The 17,595-nt window shown below is 52.6% G+C and overlaps 1 long non-coding RNA gene across 1 annotated transcript; it reads left to right on the forward strand.

Moving 5' to 3' along the window:
• The first annotated feature begins 9,726 nt into the window (after positions 1 to 9,726).
• LOC147002964 (uncharacterized) lies at positions 9,727 to 12,161 on the forward strand. The gene is made up of 3 exons (XR_015047736.1): positions 9,727 to 9,820; positions 10,606 to 10,674; positions 12,046 to 12,161. It is a non-coding gene; the product is annotated as an uncharacterized LOC147002964 (long non-coding RNA).
• Positions 12,162 to 17,595: the final 5,434 nt, after the last annotated feature.

Genomic DNA, 17,595 nt, shown 5'->3' on the forward strand with positions numbered 1-17,595 from the left:
CAATAGTCCATTCATCCCTCTTTGTCTGTAGGACACTGGATTCAGGAACTCATACAGATACCAGCATCAGAGGTGCCCAAGTCCATACTAGATGGCCTTAAATATGGTGTGTAACCTGTGCACACCCTTCTGGGCCCCCCTCAGTCATCTCTGGATGACTAAAGCTAAGAAGCAGCAGATGCTATGCCGGTCACTACGCTGACTGGGGGCAGGGAACGCACAGCAGGAAAGGATCTGTGCATGTTCGGTACGGATGCAATATTTTCCTCAGTGTTTCTGGTCCATGGTTGGTTGAGTCCATAGCTATGGAGCCTGAAGACACAGAGAATTATTATGTCTGCCACTTTGACACCTCAGTGGACTGCTGGTCAGAGAAAGGGCTAGCCTGGAGGGTCAGGCAGGAACTCTGGGAACATACAAGGTCTCAGTGGAGATGCTGGGCTGGCTCTCCAGTCTCTTCTGGGGCTACGGAGTCTGTTTCTGTCTCTCTGCTGCTGGCAGGGTTCTCGGCTTTGGTTGTTGGCTACAGACACCAAACAGCTCTTTACACATGGGATGCCTGTCCCCTCTCCTTGACTTCCCAAAACACGGTCTCTGATGGCCTTTTCCCAGGTGAGGTCTCTGACAGAGGGAGTAATTTTGTGCACTACTGACTTTAGAAGTGATGTCCTATGACAGTGGCCCTATTCTCCTTAGTAGAAATGAAGCACTGGGTGGCAGGGGTCATTGAGAGTCACCTGAGAGGCCTTATGCCACATTAGCATCTCAGCCCTTGCTCACATACTGCAGGATGGCCATTCTTTCCCCTGGCTGGTGCAGTAGCCACACTGCACCTACCTCCTAGAAGTTACAGGTTCCTGTTTTGGGAAGTTCTTTAGGCCCTGGGCTTGCTTAACCTTCCTACCCCACCCTTCCACCCTTCCACCCCACCCCCCACACACGCATAGCTTAGTACCTGTCTGCCTTGCAAAAAGAAATCCAGCCTGAAGACTCCAGGGGTGAGCTGTAGTATTTTTACAATTTGTGAACATAGGAAGTGCTATTTAAATGGGGAGCTGGGGAGGTTTTGACTGAGAATGGAAAGAATAGAATGTGACCGGACCCAGTCCAGATCCAGCCCCCCACCACCCTGGTTACCTCTCATACCCTCCAGGTCAGTAGACTGCAGAAGATGGAGAAACCCCTAGGACCTCAGGCAGCCTGCCAAGGGACACCCAACTCCTTCCACCTTTAAATTCCCCTCAGATTAGGACCGTGTTTACTTCTCTGATGCATCCTAACTATCATTACATAAGGAAACCCAGCCATGGGTTCACCATATACACAGGTGCTGTCAAAGGTTCGGCCATGTCTAAGCTTTTCCATCAAGGTTGCCCTGTCCCTTAGAGCCTCCACTGTCACCTGCAGCATTTGGTACAGGCAAGCCTCTGCCATAGGTCATCAGAGATACATGGATAACGCACTTAAGAAAACCTCCACTTGAGAACATTTTCCATTAGATATGATTTGGTTTCTCTCATCCAGCTTGCTTCACCTCAAAGACCCTCATTTCCTACAGTGGTCACCCCATGCTCTGGTTTGAATCTCAAAGGCCCACATGTTAAAGGTTTGGTCCCCAGTGTAGCACTTTGGGGAGGCTGTGATACCTTCAGGAAGAGGGGAGCCCACCGGAGGCTCTTAGATGCATGGGGGCGTGTCTTTGATGGGGTTGTGGAACCGAAGCCCCTCCCTCCTCCTGCCGCTCAGCTTCCTGGTATAAAGAAAACAGTCTGCTCCAGCGGACATTTTCTGTATAGCATGGGATCTCACCCAAGGCCCAAAACAATGGGCCCCACTGCTTGTGGATTGAGGCCTTTATAACTGGTCCAAATGAGCCATTTCTAAGTTAAATCTCAGATGTGCTGTTACGGTGACAGAAAACGAACTGGGAGAGTCTTGGCTTGGTTCCTCCAGAGTAGTGAAAGTGAGGGGGGGTTCCCTAAAGAGTCTGTACATGAGGTATTCTCACTGGGCACAGCGGGCTCAAGCTGCTGAGCCCCCACTTTGGCCTGGTCCCAGGCCTCTGATATTCCCACTGGAAACAGACATACATTCTCATAGGTGGTGGGCTCTGGGGCCACTACTTCCTAGGAGGTCAGGGCTGTGTCTGCACAGGAGAGAACATGTAGGGAGAGCTAGGCAGACAAGGGATTCCTAGGGACCTCTGCTCAGTCATGAGAGACTCAGATTTCCTTATCTGTGAAATGGGGCTAATGTTAGCAGTGCTTACCTAGAGGGACAATGTGTGGAGGAAGTGATAACATGGCACTTACTGGCACACAGTAGGGGGTTTGTAAATGTTGGTTTCCTAAGTGGTGGTCCCATCTAAGGGCCAAGAGCCTTCGGTGGGCTCCCCTCTTCCTGAAAGTATCACAGCCTCCCCAAAGTGCCACACTGGGGACCAAACCTTTAACACGTGGGTCTTTGAGATTCAAACCAGAGCATGGGGTGACCATTGTAGGAAATGTGGGTCCTTGATGTGACAGAAGAGTGGACAAAGCTGGACAAGAGAAACCCAATCACGGCATCTAATGGAGAATAGCTGTCTCGTTTGCACTGACACACAAATCAGGCCTGCGAGGATATAGGCCAAGGCACTGACCTGAAGTGTCCCAGCTACAACAGTGGGGGACCACACTTGTCAGCTCAGGGCCGGCAGCCAGGACCTACGATCCTCAGAGTCACTGCTACCTACCTGTTCCTGTGAGCTGAGCCACTTGGCCCTCTGGCTCCAGAGGCCACCTGCTCCCAGCTTCAGGAGGTCCGACCGCCTGACCTTTCCCTCTCGATGTCTGCTGTGTTGTGATCAGGCTTGGCAACATTCACTGGGAGAGCAGGAGGGGCTGTCCTCAGATCTGACATTGTTTCAGGATCACTTTGCTCGAGCTTCAAGCATCTGATGGAAAGCAGAGACCCTCCTGAGTATCGGATACTCTCCAAGGGGCCTTGGGTGGATGGCAGGGGTGGTGTGAAGGGCGGAAGCTCTCCTGGCCCATCTGGGCCCAGAATGCTTCAGCCCTGCCCTCCTGCCAGCAGTGAGCTTGGGTTTTGTAGCTCGGGCCAAATGCCAACTTGGCATGAGGATCTGGACTCCAGCCTGAGTCTGCCTTAGCCAATTTAGAAGAGATGGTGGTCACTCTTCTTGGGCAGGGACCATGCAAGTGATCCCACCCTGGGGCCGGGAAGGAAGTTGCCAGGTCTGGGGTGAATGCTGTAAGCCTTAAGGCTGCCCTCTCAGATCATCCTGACTGGGCTGTGGAAGCAGAGCGGGGGACAGATGCTCAGAACCACTTTCCAGGTCTTCATCTTCACATACCAGGATAGGCTGGGGCATGTGGGCGTCTGCCTGCTCCTCAACTGTGCCCTGTCTCTTGTACATGTGCAGGCCCCACCACAGAACCCCACCAGGCTCAGGGAGCTGGCCGACAGCTCTGGCTCCGTACGTGCATTGGCTTGGGTTACAGCCCAATTTCTGATCCAGGCTGTCTGCTGGGCATTTCAGGTCAAGCACACTGACCAGCTACATCTGTGGCTGGCAGAAGGCTATGGCGCTGTTTGTAGGCCCTGCTGGTCCCTTCCTAGTCTCCACTCCCCTGCGAGTGTCCTCAGGGGACGCTGCTCCTCTGCTCTTCTCTGTGGTCTTCCACCTTTGCATTGGTGCAGCCTTTGAGTGCCTCAGCAGAATCTGCTGGCCTGCCCTTGCCAGGCCACAGCCTCGCCTCATGGTCATCAGCATTGATTAAGCAGTAACTGTATACTCAGAGATACAGAGCACAGAAATAGAGCGGATGCCTGAGCACAATCTTTGGTCCCAGCACCAGCATGGGAAAAGCACCTGCAGTCAGAGATGTAGTCACTGGATTCTCAATCACTTCCAGATGTGCAGGAGCCAGCCCCATTTCCACATGGCTATGGGGGCTCTTGGGATGGCAGCAGAGGTGTGATTAGCACCCAGCTGTTTTGAAATCATCTTTTTCATTATCCCATAGCACAGCTGCTACCTCCTCTGCCTCTGCTTCCTCCTCCTCCTCCTCCCCTTCCTCCTCCACCCCTCCTGCTCCCCCTCTTCCTCCTCCCTCTTCCTCCTCCATCCCTCCTCCTCTTCTTCTTCCTCCTTCTCTTCCTCCTCCTCCTCCTTCTCCTCCCCCTCTTCCTCCTCCATGCCTCCTCTTCTTCAACCTTTTTGCTGTGATTTGGAAACGGGTAAGGCAAGAACTCTCCCGAGCCATCAATGCAGACACCAGTGAACCAAGGTATGAGCACAGCTGAAGCAGTCCAGGGGCTCTCGCAAGGGAGAGCCCTCAGCAGAAAGTGAAGCCAGAAGGCCCAGGAACATAGCAGAGGCACCAAGAGGCATCCCTGGGGCTGTTCCAAGGGGAACATCTCAGGTGGCTGGATGAGGTGAGAACAGTGCACGGGTTGCATTGAGTCCCATCCTGCAGCAGACTGGCTGGGCTGAGGGTAGAGAACAACATGGAGGCTTAGGAGTGTAGTCTAAGTGGGGGGAAGGGTACTCTGACTGGTTTGCCCTGGGAAGAAGATCCCTGAGTACATCCAAAATGGGGTAGTCAGAGGAGATGGTGTAGGAGACTCTCCAGTTGTAGCAGCTGCTGCTCCCCATGTAGGAGATGGCATGCACCTAGAAATTGTATTTTAAAACTTGGAGTCACCCCAATGATTCAGTAACGAGCGTGGCACATCGGTCTGCTGATGACAGTGCATTCCTCCCAGGTCTCCACGGACTTTTTCCTTTCCAGGGTGGGCTCCTTGGCACTGGTGCCCTGGATCAGCAGCCATGCAGAACTCCACAGATCCCCCTCCTGCATGTAACCACTGGGGACTCCCACCCCTGCCCTCATGGGCTGTTTGGGGTCTCTGTTCCCAGACTTCTCTCTGGTAGAGCTCGGCTGATGATCAGTTTTGAGTTGTGAAGGCAGCCACCTACAGCCACCTCTCCCCTCTGCGTCCTTGGCTTCTCTGGTTTGAGTCCTTCCTCTCATCCCCTCCTCTTCCTACTCAGGCTCCTGTGGAGGATGGAGGAAGTCATGCGTGTGAGTGCCTGAGTGGGTATGTGCTATTGACATGGGCACTGTCATGGCAAGGACACTAACCTCTGGCCTATGAGAAAATGGCAAAGCCTCCCCTCCACCCCTCCTCCAGAGCAAGGCTCAGAAGGACCTCTAAGCTATCCTCTGGTCCATGTGTGGATGCTGATAATAATAAGTGCAGAAAATGTCCACCCAAGCATTCTCCCTGCCCTGATATTTACAGCCTGAAGGCTGCTCCCCTTACAGAACCAGCTTCTACTGGATTGACTAAAGCTTTCTCTTTGGCCCAGCTGTACACAATAAACCCTGCCTCCTTGTTCATTCAGTTGGATGCAGTAACCCCGCCTATCTGTTCCCTCATTATAATAAGCACACTGAGCTTCCAGGATGCAATGGTTTCTCCACAGAGTCCAAGTGACTCCAGCATCCATCCTCACCCCCAGTCAGGTCCATCTCTGCAGGCTCCTTTCCCAAAGTCTACTGTGCTTGTCCTCCTTCAGAGATAGCATGTTGCCTTGATCACCATCTTTGCTGCCGACAGCATCTCACAAGAGGAGGAGAATGGGTTTTTTGCCTGGGTGGACTCGTGCGTGGCTGGTTGGCTGGGTGGGTGGATGGGTGGATAGATAGGTGGGTGGGTGGGTGGGTGGCTGGGTAGATGGGTGGGTGGGTGGCTGGGTAGATGGGTGGGTGGGTGGTTGGGTGGATAGATAGATGGGTGGGTGGATAGATAGGTGGGTGGGTGGGTGGCTGGGTGGATAGATAGGTGGATGGGTGGGTGGGTGGCTGGCTGGCTGGCTGGGTGGGTGGGTGGGTGGGTGGGTGGGTGGGTAGATGGGTGGGTAAGTGGGTGTGAAAGCAGGAAAGCTCCACCAGAGGAGGAACTGAGAGGCTGCTTGGGTTGGGGATAGGAGGAGGCGGATCCTGTTGGCTGATTCACCACTCCCTGCTTGAGCATTTCTTTTTTGGTCCCTGGTCCCTCGGGGTTGTAAGTGACAGGGAAGTAGACTGCCTAGCATGACCAGAGCACTTAGTCATGGGAAGTAGTGCTTGTGTGAAACAGGAATGGTCCAGCTTAGACGGAGGCATCTTAGCAGAACCGGGGCTTCAGCATCATTTCCAGGTCCAAAGCCCCTGGAATTGGATGGGAGTGCACCCTGGGCCACCTGTGACACCAGATACTGCTCTCCTTCTGGAGCCCCGGGGCTTTCTGACCAGCTGTCAAATAGGGAGGCTAGGCCACAGCAGGAACCCTTTGTCCCCGACTGACAGGCATGGGATAATATGGCAAAGATTCATAGCCTTTGGGTGCTCTAAAATCACTGTAACCATACTGACAGGGACACTGAATTCACTGTGACACTGGTCCTATGCCCACGGAGACCTTTGCTGCTCTAAAATCACTGTAACCACAGTGACAGGGACACTGAATTCAGTGTGACACTGGTCCTATGCACACGGAGACCTTTGCTGTATGCCTTCTCATGTGCGTTTATATTCATACATCTATGCAAAATATGTATACAATGTACATATGTGTGCAACACATAGCTTTGTGTATATATCTACATCCATACAAATATATAGAGAGATTTTTATTTAAATTAACTTTCTGTCTGATGCATAAAAGGTAAAGTTGTATATATTAATGGGATACTAATTACTACATATGGGGTTAAAATACATGTGTGCATTATGCAACGTTCAAATCCTATCTCTTCAAAGAGTCATCATTTGTCTATGGGAAAGATGTTGAAAAGCCTTTCTTCCAGCTATGTGTGTGTATATGTGTTGTTTTTGTGTGTATGTTGTGTTTGTGTGTGGGTTGCAGGTGTACGTGTTACATATGTGTGTTACATATATGTTGCATGTAGTGTGTGTGTGTGTGTATGTTGGTGGGGATTGAACTCGAGACCTCGTGTATGCTAGGCAAGCATTCTACTACCAAATGACAGCCGCAGCCCTCTCATAGGCCTTTGGAATCTGTAGCACATTATGACTGTCTGTGCCACAGACCCCCTACTGTGCAATGACAAACACAGTTTCTTAAGACTATGAGCGTGTGTCTGGAGCTGAATGGGAGTCCTCCCTCAGAAGATCAAAGCTGAAACACAGAGTTCACCATGGCAGCCCTGCCTGGAGGCCTGTCAGCAAGCCCGTAAGCATGTGGTGACCTGGATGTGTGAGGCAGAACTTCCTGCTTGCAGGTGGCTGAGAGCCAGAGTTAGAGCCACCATCACCTGGGGCTGTCCTTCCGGTCTGCAGGTTTGAGTCAGAGCCCTGGACTAAGTCTGACCAGTCTCAAAACTGACTGTGCGACTTCCATATCTTCCCTCCAAAACGGAAGCTGCGCTCAAAATGGTGGCCACCTCAGGCTACCGAGACAGGGAGATTTATAAATAGTTAGAAACTTATTGTCTCGTGGTTCTGGATGCCAGTTCAGGGTCTAATGAGGACTAATTCCTGCTGGCAAGATGGCACCTTCATGCTACATCCTGACATGGAGGAGGGTGGAGAACCTTTCATGGGACACAAATCCAACACACCTGGACTGAATCCTTGAGGCCTCAGCACCTCTTAAAGGTCCTGCTGTTAGCACTGAAGCCTTGGACGCTAAGCTTCAGGAAGGACCTGGTAAGCACACACACATTCAAAGTACTGCTCTGGAGGCCCCATCCAGCCTGACCCTGGACAGACAAGAGGCTAGTCCTCAGGACATGTGCTGTGAGTCAGAAAATCACTTGTGTGTTTAACAGCCACAGGTAGTTGGGCTTGTTTTTTTACCATCGTGTTTACCTGGCCTCCTGTGGACATGTTTAAGCCCCATGCTTTCTCACCAACCCCAGAGAAGTTACCTCATTTTCCATTGGTCAGCATCGCCTAGATGTGATAGTTCTAGGCCTCCTGGTGGGCAGTCATATGTCCCCCCAGCCAATCCAACACCTTCAATCCTTCCTCCCCCAACCCCCAGACCTGAATCACTCACTCAGGTTGTAGCTTGCTGGGAAGGTGTTACTGTGACAGCAAGCCAGGCTAAGGAGCCGCAATGACTAGGTGGCCCCTTGGGAAGGCCTCCCCTGGAAGCAGGTCCCCAGTTGGCACAGAAAGCTGTTTTCACACTTGCCTTATTTTTCACCGGAGCTGGGGAGCTGATGGCCTCCTCTGACTGTGAAGCAGGCAGGGAGCAGGGAGCTGCCAAGGACACAGAACCTTCACAGGCCTGGCTCTGCCTCTCAGGTCGTCTGGATCCTTCCCCACACCCTGTGGATGGCCCTAAGTGCCTCCTGAGCGGGGACAGGTCCCCCACTGAGCAGCCCACAGCTCCTGGCCAGCAGCAGGCTGCTGGGAGGTGGTTTTTAACAGCCTCCTGCTGATTGATTTCTGCATGGGGGGGGGGGGGAAGCAGTAAGCGGTAGCCACTTCTCTGGGAGCCTGAAAATTGATGCTACTTTATCCAAATCCATTTCCTGCTGGTTCTCAGTAGCATGACCTTGGACTTGTCACCCACTGGTCCCATTCTCCCTGTCAACACTTACTGAAGCCTGAGGGCTCCGTGCTGCCTCAGTAGCACAACTGAAGCAATCTCTATTCCCAGTTTGAGGCATAGAGAGGCTACATAATGTAGTAATGTGGGACACACAGCTAGTGATGACACAGGACAAAGCTCTTATTCAGTACAGTACCCACCTTTGAAGGTCTCAGTGCTTGCATATGCCTTGCTAAGGCCCATCCCTACTTCTTCCTACCAGCCATACCAGGTGCCTGTTTGTCCTTGGCCTCTGTTGATCCCCCAGTGGGGACAGCACAAGGACACTTGTGACCACAGCCATGTGGAGACATGCTGGGCCAGCTTACTTGATGAGTTTGAGACCTTGCCTGCTAGTGGGAAGGAGCCACTAAGAGAAACCATAGCTGGGTGATATGTTGGCCCACCCAAAGAAGGCCAGGGGACTAGACTTCTTCAACAGCTGAAAGTGGGGAAAACCTTTCTCTAATGGTCACACTGCCTGACACAGAACCTTAGTAGAGACACAGCCGAGCACAGAAACTCCCAGGACCATATGTGTACCCGCCTGTGTGGTACCTCAGCTAGGGCAGGAGAACCAGGATACTAGCTGCCAGTGGCCCAGGCCAAGCATGAACAAACTGGAGGAAGGGGTCGGGCCCTTCTGAGAGAGGTGGGAGTGTCTTAGTTTTGTTTCTGTTGCTGTGTTAAAACACACGGCAGAAGCAACTTACAAGAGAAAGGGTTTGTTTAGGTTGACAGCTCTGGAGGGGATACAGTATCAAGGTGGGAAAGGCTGGTGCCATCTGTCTGGTCTCATCTGTCTGGAAACAGAGAACAGGAAGTGGAGTCAAGCTATAAAATACTTCCTTTAGCAAGCTTCCGCCTCCTAAAGATTCCATATCTTCACAAACGGTGTCATCAGTTGGGCACCAAGTTCAAACACACGCACATACCTATGCATCTCACATTGCACATTTAAACCACAACAGTGGGGGAGGTCTGTGACCTCATGGGACTGAGAAAGAGCAATCACAAAGCACTGGTCTGGTGGTGGGGACCCCATTAAGTGTAGATGAGACCTCGCTCAAAATAGGCAAGCTCACAGTCTCTTCTCTTATAATTGAATGCTGAGCAGACATCCAGTCATGGAAGCCACCTCAAAGATGGTAGAGAAGTAGGGGGTTCCATGTGTCAGGAAGGAGAAACAGAGCAGGGGATGCATTTGGTGAGCCGCCCTGCCTCCGTCCCCACAGGCTGGATGCTCCAATCCTTCCTCCCCACTCTGGCTTCTGTTTAGGAGCACCTAGGTCCTTCCAGGACATGTCAAGAGTCCTGCCGAGCCCCTCTGCATCCTCAGAGGACAGAACCAAGCTGCAAAGAGCACTTCAGGATGTTTGTTAGGGGGAACACAGTACTAGCCAGAGATGGGAGCTGGGGCAGGTGGGAGGAGGCCTGGGCATGATGTAGTCCTGAACCTGGGAAAGTGTGTGTGTGTGTGTGTGTGTGTGTGTGTGTGTGTGTGTGTGTTGGTGAGGGGGGTTATCAGGTTGGAAAAGCCTCATTTTTACTACTCTCCTAAGAAGAGACTCCCAGTTCAGGCTGAGGTGATGGGCAGTCTCAGAAGGAGACTGGGCTTAGAGAAGTCAAGATAAGAGTGGGCTGGTGCGGGTACCTGGCTCTTGGTCATTATTGTCGGAGCAGTGCAGGGGAGCATGGTATGCTGTGAGGAGTGAGGCCCGTTGCAGGGCTACACGCAGCTGCTCCAATTCCACCAGGCTCTCTGGTGAAGGATAGCCCATGATTAATTCTCCTGTATTAGTTTCTTGCTGTGACCAAACACCAGACAAGAGCCAACTTAAGGAAGGGTTTACTTGAGGGGAGTATAGAATACTGTGGTAGATGAGGCACAGCAGCATGAACACAAGGCCACACTGTGAGCCATCAGCAGTCAGGAAGCAGAGGGGGGTGGTGGGGGAGGGGTATCCAGCTTGGTTTCTCCTTTTTATTCAGTCTGGTATCCCAGCCCAGGGGATGATGCTACCCGCATTTAGAGCTCTTCTTCCTCAATGTGTTTCTGTGGTGAGTCTAAATCTAGTCAAGTTGACCTTTACACCTCCCCGTCAGTTTCTAGACCTCTCCGGGAGGCTCTCTGGGCCTCTTACCCTCCCCCACCTTTAGCTGCTGACTTTCCCTGTCCAGCTGGCTGCCTTCCATCAGGCTCGGCCCTGGTCCTATCATGGGGTGCTTCTCCTGCCTCCCAACTGCGCAGAAATGGACAACCCACACCATTTCACCATGAGTCCAGTGGAGGGCAGGGATGGCCTTCTATAGATGAGTCTAGGACACGAAGACCCTAGAGATGAGGTGACACTAAGACCTCCTTGTGACCATACTCACGCTTGGAGCTGGCTAGTGTCCCATTGTGGGGTGGGGTCAGGTGGAGGTCAGATATTGGCTGGGGACCCAGGTGAACAGGTGCTAGGCACAAGGGCATTCTGCCCTCCCTTCTCAAGAGGCCATAGACCCAGTTCTATATGGTCCTGCCTTCGGTTTACCCTGTGAGAGGAAACTGGAGCCAGAGCGGGATCGACCCTCACTGTTCACGGACTCAGAAGTCCCTCAGGCCTTGGCCATGGGCAAGCAATGCCCCACGAGAGTGTGCAGCTTTCCGTGGGCACTATGCCCACCCTGCTACCTCGTGAAGCTGTTTCAACAGCTCCCTGGCTTGGTTCCTTTCCCGCTGTCCCTGCTCCACCTGTGTCCTGGGTTAGGGCTGAATGGGCAGAGGCTTAGAAGCCAGAACAGCACAAGGCCCAGAGAGAAAGTGGAGCCTTAGCTTGCTAAATGAAGCTTGGTTTGGAACTGTGGGGTTCTGATTCAAGTGGAGAATTTGGATAGAGCTATGGGCCCAGCCCATGAAGAAAGTTTGCTTAGGGTTCCCACCTGGCTCTTCACTGGACTTGGGGAGAGGATCCAATGTCCACTTCTCCCACGGCAGGGGCACCTCTGAGCTGTGGGAACAGAGGGTCACATGTGGCAGGCTTAGAGGGAACTGAAGTTTCATCATCCTTCCCCTAAAGGGGCCCAGGACCAAGAAGGAGCCTTACTGCCAAGTGGACAGGCCCCACCTAGGAAGCCACAGGCTCAAAGCACACAGCAGAGCTTGCCCCTTAGGCTGCCCTGTCGGCAGTCACAAGTGCCTTCTGTCCCTGGGGGAGCCCAGTGGTGGGCTGGACCTGGCCTGCAGTGACCCATGCAGAGCCACTTGGAAGCTACTTACAGTGGTGGTGGAGATGGGGAGGGTATCCCTGGGGGATCTTTGAAATAACCCATCTCTAGAACGTCCACCTGGAATCCCTGGATCTCTCCAAGGCCACACTGTTGAAGCTAACAACCAGCTACTACTATTCTGTCTGCTGGCCTTCTCTTCTGCTTAATTTCTCTCCACAGTGGTTCCTGCCGATAGCACCCTCCATCCTGCATCCAGCTCCCTCTATCTGGCCTCCCTCCCTCACAGTGGAAGTGAAGAGGCAGGCGAGAGTGATGTCTGCTTTGATGACACTGTGGCCTCCAGACCTGCACTGTGCCCAGCGTGCCATAGGGGCACAATAAATATTTGTTCTGGAATAAATAGAAAGGCCCTTCTCTTCCAAAGATGATTCTTTTCATCAGGACCAGAAGACCTCTGTGGACCCTGTCACTCTGACGAGCTCTCCTTTGCAGACATGCTTTGGGTTAGAATGGAGTGTGATTCCTTTCTGGTCCTCACTGAAACTGGGGCTAGCCTGAGCTTGTTCTCCCAGGTTGGCATAGGTCCTGTGCCAAGCTGTCCAGCAAGCCCTGAACATGCCAGGCTCATGTGCCTACACCGGTGTGCACCCTTGTGTCATCCCTGATACTCGGGACCATATTAGACACACCGAATTCACTGGGACGGGAGTCTGCATTTTAACTACACTTAAGTGTTTGGTTTGGGAAGCCCTGGACTGCCCACAAATGTTGCCTTTGTGCAGGGTAAAGTGAATGCTTTGTCAAAGCCAGTCTCCATGCCTTTCCCCTGAAGCTACTGAAAGAGACAGCGCTGGCAGCCGGGGGTGTGGGGGGGTGTGGGGGGGTGTGGGGGGGAAGCAGGCCTTTGCCTTACTGCACAGAAGCGGTGAAGGGCCAACCCACAATTAGCAGCTCAGAGTGGGGAGGTGCGGCAGGCACAATAGAAAGGCAGCGAGCAGCAGCTGTAATTGCAGGGTGTGCCAGCCATGGTGACGTGCAGGGGAAGGTGGCATCATGACAGCAACCACCTATGCGCGAGCAGCTGTTGCGATGGGGCCTGTGGGGACCGGCAGGGAAGGAAAGGGTGATAGCAATGCTAAGAAAAGCCAGAGATGGCTTCCGGGGACTTCCCACACCTGGGCCCTGGCTGTGGTGGGGGGCACCCAAGGGACAGTTGCCCCAGGGTCCTCTGAGGCCATCAGGAGGTCACCCTTGAGAGCTGAAGGGTGCAGATTCCTAGAAACAGTCAATTACTTCCAGTTTTAGGGCTTTAGAGTAATCTTCAAACTGGAGTACGGTGGTCACCCAGGACCCATGGAGACAGCCACCCTGGGAGACTGGCTGCCTTTGTCCAGCCTGTCAGCCAGCAGGCTAACCAGGCAGCTCCACGGTTATCTGCCATATCTGACAATTCTGAGTGAAAGGGATACACACTTAGGAAGTGAAGGCAGGAGGATCGTGGGATTGTGGATTTGAGCCTAGCCTCAGCTATACAGCAAGTTCAAGGGCAGCCTGAGCTACAAACTGTATAACAATGTAGGAGGGAGGGAGAAAGAGACGGAGACAGAGCGAGAGACACAGAGAGAATTAACTGGGTTCACCTTCTAGCAGAAAAGCAGGTTCAGTGGCACGCACAAAGCGATCTTCCACCCCAGCCTCTGAGGGGGAAGCTCACATTCCGTGAGGATGTAGTAGTCTCCTCTGGCAGGCTCCTGGAGCTCCAGAGCTGGGCCTCTTTGCTGACCTACAAAAACACGAGGAAGGCAGAATGCAGGCCACACATGACTCACCTGAAGATGCGGAAGTTAGAGGTTAGAGGGTGAGCTGGCTTGGCCCCTGGACCTGTGGAAAATATCAGCGTAGATGAGCCCCTGGGCCATCTCGGGCTCACTATGACAAGGCCCAGCAGTCTCAGCCTCTCCCCGCACACCTTGGGGGTACTCTATTCACCACCAGCCAGTGGTTGTTTGGTGGTCACTGTACCAGGTGCTGAGATAAAACCCTGAGCACCCCAAATAGTGCCCACCAGGGTCTCCGAGTTCACATAGAATGAAGAGAATGTTTGATTTTACCCATGTCCAGTGCTTTGATGGAAGGAGGGCTATGGGGACTGGGAATTTGTCCAGAGCTCAGGCAGTCCCTACATCTTGTTGACCATGTCCTCTTACCTGGACCCCTCTACCTGCTCCAACCCATGAAACCAACCTGCCTCAGTATTCCACGGCTGGGTGCCAAGGAGTTTTCCCTGGCTGTGGAGGATACACAAAAGACAAGGTCTGCCCCCACAGTGGTTCCCTGCCCCTTACCCTGCTAGGTCTGAGCTATATGTAGAGGGTTCAGCAACCCCACTGTAATGTTCGGCTACGCTTGGACCATATAACTAGAGGGACTTAAGTGTGACTTGCAGAAGACATAAAACGTGCCCTTCTCATGTTCCCTAGGACTATAACACTGGAGGATCTCACACTGACACCCCACAGGCAACCAGGTCGACCTCTCTGGCCCAGTACCCTCCCTCCAGGCAGTGTTCTCTCAGAGGCAGATGGGCAATGTTTCCCTTGATCTGTGGCGTGAGCAACAGGGCTGAGCCTACTTGTCTGCACCAGGAACTAGTGCTAGGGCCTCCTTCCTAGAAGTCGGCAGTGTTATAGGCCACATGGTAACTAACATAGGTACCAGGATCAGTTCATTGCCCTATCACCTTTCTCTTATAAATCCTCTGCCCCTGTGGACTGCCTCGGGCTTCACTGTGTGGCTCTGGGATCTGTCAACCTCAACTGTTCTCTCCGCCCAGTGCAGCATATAAGTCCCACGTTTCCCTGGGATTTCATAGCAGGGTGCTAACCTGGAAAGAGAGAGCAGTCTATCATAGGAGTTTTCCCTGCCTCCAGAAGGGTTTGCCCTACCTAACAGAGTGGGATCCACGGGCAGATTGGAGAGGTGATAGGCAAAGAGACTGAATCCCTGGGACCCGTGTAACCCTGGCAGAGGTGTTCCAGCCTCCTTGTTGCCTGCCCACCCAACTGTTTTCTCCAAAGCTTCCTGCTTGCCACCCTCATCCACATTTTCTCAGGTCCCAAGACCTACAGGGAGAGCAGCAGCCTTTGTATATCTGTGTGTTAGAAGTGGTTGGTATCCAGCCCAGCGTGCTGGGAGCTCTGCTCTTTAGGGACCCAGGACTAGGCAGGGAGAAAATACCAGCAATGCACAAAAGCCAACATCACCAGGCAGGAAGGGCCCATGCCAGAGGGACCAGACAGCCACTGGTGACTTCCCCCAAGAAGGGAGTGGCTGGGCAGTCCTCAGAGTGACCTTTGCATGGACTACCCTGTCAACCTCCCTCTTCTGCTTCCTCCAGCTGAGAGAGAAGGTGGAGGGGCTTAGACTGGAGTCAGCTGAACATGAGACAGAAGAAATCAAGGCAGAGACCATATCGGCCTACCCACCGTATCCCACCCTATCGTGGTTTTAAACTCTCCCGCATGAGAACACATTAACTTCGTACTTGAAACCCAGATCATACATCTAGAAACTAGAGGAAACTTGGACTGCCTTCCCACCCACTGATCAGCATCATAAAGGCCCGAACGTCTGAGTCAAAGGGTCCAGGGATACCTGGGAAGATTTGGGGGAACATAGCCTTTCTGGCCACCTCCAGTTGAGCGCACTCAGCACACTGCATGGCACTGCTTGGCCAAGTGGACTGGACCATAGTATCCAGATTTCCAACCAGTGGCAGGACTTCACCCTGCTTTGTGGGTGGGGAGATCAACCTCACCAAGATTCCTTGGGCTTCCCTTAGTCTATGCTGCCAGGATGAAAGCAGACCCTTCATATCACCAGAACCAGCGTGGGCCTGACTCCACGTGTCCCCAGCCCCAGGCCGTGGGTATCCCAGCTGGAGCAGGTTGGAGACCCCTGTTTGCACACACCCCCCAGCCAGTTCTAAGGAAGTCAGAAATAATGAAAGGAGGTAAGACGGGGAGGGACCTGAAATAAAGGCCTCCGAGGATGAAAGCCAGGATCCAGTCTTTGCGCTGGAAAAGACTGTCATTTCTTGAGTGGAACAAAGAGAACAGAGCATTGTCATTGTGCGTTGGTTTCATTTCAAGCCTTTGCTTTGTGGGTTTGGTCTGATTTTATACTTTTCTCTCTCTTCCCTGTGGCCATTGCGCATGAAAGGCTGGGGTCAGGCCTGGCATGGGGCTGGAGAGCGGGGGCTGCCCGCTCCTTTTTGATTTCCCCCAGAACAGCAGGACGCTTGTTCTACCTGGAGATGTCTGGCTGTCTCCTTCCGGCTAGTCCCAGACTTTGCTGAGAATAATTCTTCCTTGGGGAAAAAAAATAACAATTCCCATTAAATCTTTCAAATTGCCCACACCAAACTCAAAGCTCGCAGAGAGAGCCCTTTGAAGGCTTTTCAGGGAATAAAAATAAAACCCATTCTCAGATGCTGGAGAGTGGCTGCTGAAGTCAACGGCAGGTCTGTGAAACGTGGCTGAGATAGGTGGGCGCCAGGGGTGGGGAAGGTTGGGCCAGAGTCAGGAAAGGATGAGGCACACTGCTGAGTGAGGTTGCTTCTGGTGACTTCACACACACTGAGCTTGTGCAGCCCTGAGGCTGGTTATGTCCATTAATGAAACAGATGAGCCCCGACAATGGCTTGTCCCCAGAGCAGGAACCCCATCCTTCTTTCTACCCAGGTAGAAAGCTCACAGGCAGGTCTGAACCAGTCTGAGGTCATTCTGGACCATACCCCAAACCTAACCATGACAAATAAAATTCAGTTCCGTCATCCATTCAGAGAATACTTTCTTGAGCAACTACTCTATCCCATCCTCCTAAGAGTTGGAGATACAGTGATCCACAAAACAAAGATGTGCTGGATACTAGACTGCATGGCTCAACAAAACCAAGGGGAGCATGTGGTAGGTCGCTGGGGCAGCACTTCCCCACTGGAATAAAAAGACAGGTCTCCTCCTCCTCTTCCTTCTCCTCCTCTTCTTCTTCTTCCTCCTCCTCCCCCTCTTTCTCCTCCCCCTTCTCTTCCTCCCCTCCTTCTTATCTCCCTCCTCCCCTTTCCTCTCCTTCTCCTCTTCTCTTGCCCTAAATTTCTGCACCTATCTTACTATCACACCTTCTCAAGTCGCAGGTTTCCTCCAGATCTGAGATGATGGAAAGATACACAATGCTCCGATGTCACCGCTTGGGGCTGGGATGGCAGGGTTTTCTCTAGATTGCTGCTGGCATGTCCTGTCATCCACGGCCTCCAGACTGCTGAGAGGATGCAACACATAAGCATGGACCCAGGGCATCACATGGGGACTATGACAATCATCAGAAAAATGGACAAAAGGGAAGGAATGGGGCTTAGGATCAGGTGTCACCTGCATCCTATTGATTTCCTCAGAGCAGGAGGAAGTTGTTCTAGCTGGAGCTGCCTGGATGTCTCAGACCCTGTAGGGTGCCACCTTGAGTCTAACTCTCAGCTGCTGGAGACTGGATGACCTCAGGCAAGAAACTTCACCTCTCTACTTCTTCTTTTCCTTAAGTAAATGGGGTTCACGATAGTGCCACCACTACCAGGCTTGTGCTCTCTGCTGCTTCTGATCCAGTTTGGAGACGGCCTCTGGAAGTTTGTGATTCAGACACAGAGGTTCTAATGTTTTCATGTGAGAAACTCCCAAATCTGAAAGACTAACAATGACCCTGACATCGGGGTTCACTGGG

This window comes from Mus caroli, unplaced genomic scaffold (assembly GCF_978045245.1).
Source record: "Mus caroli unplaced genomic scaffold, Mus_caroli_1 scaffold_8, whole genome shotgun sequence".
In the NCBI taxonomy this organism is placed as follows: Eukaryota; Metazoa; Chordata; class Mammalia; order Rodentia; family Muridae; genus Mus; species Mus caroli.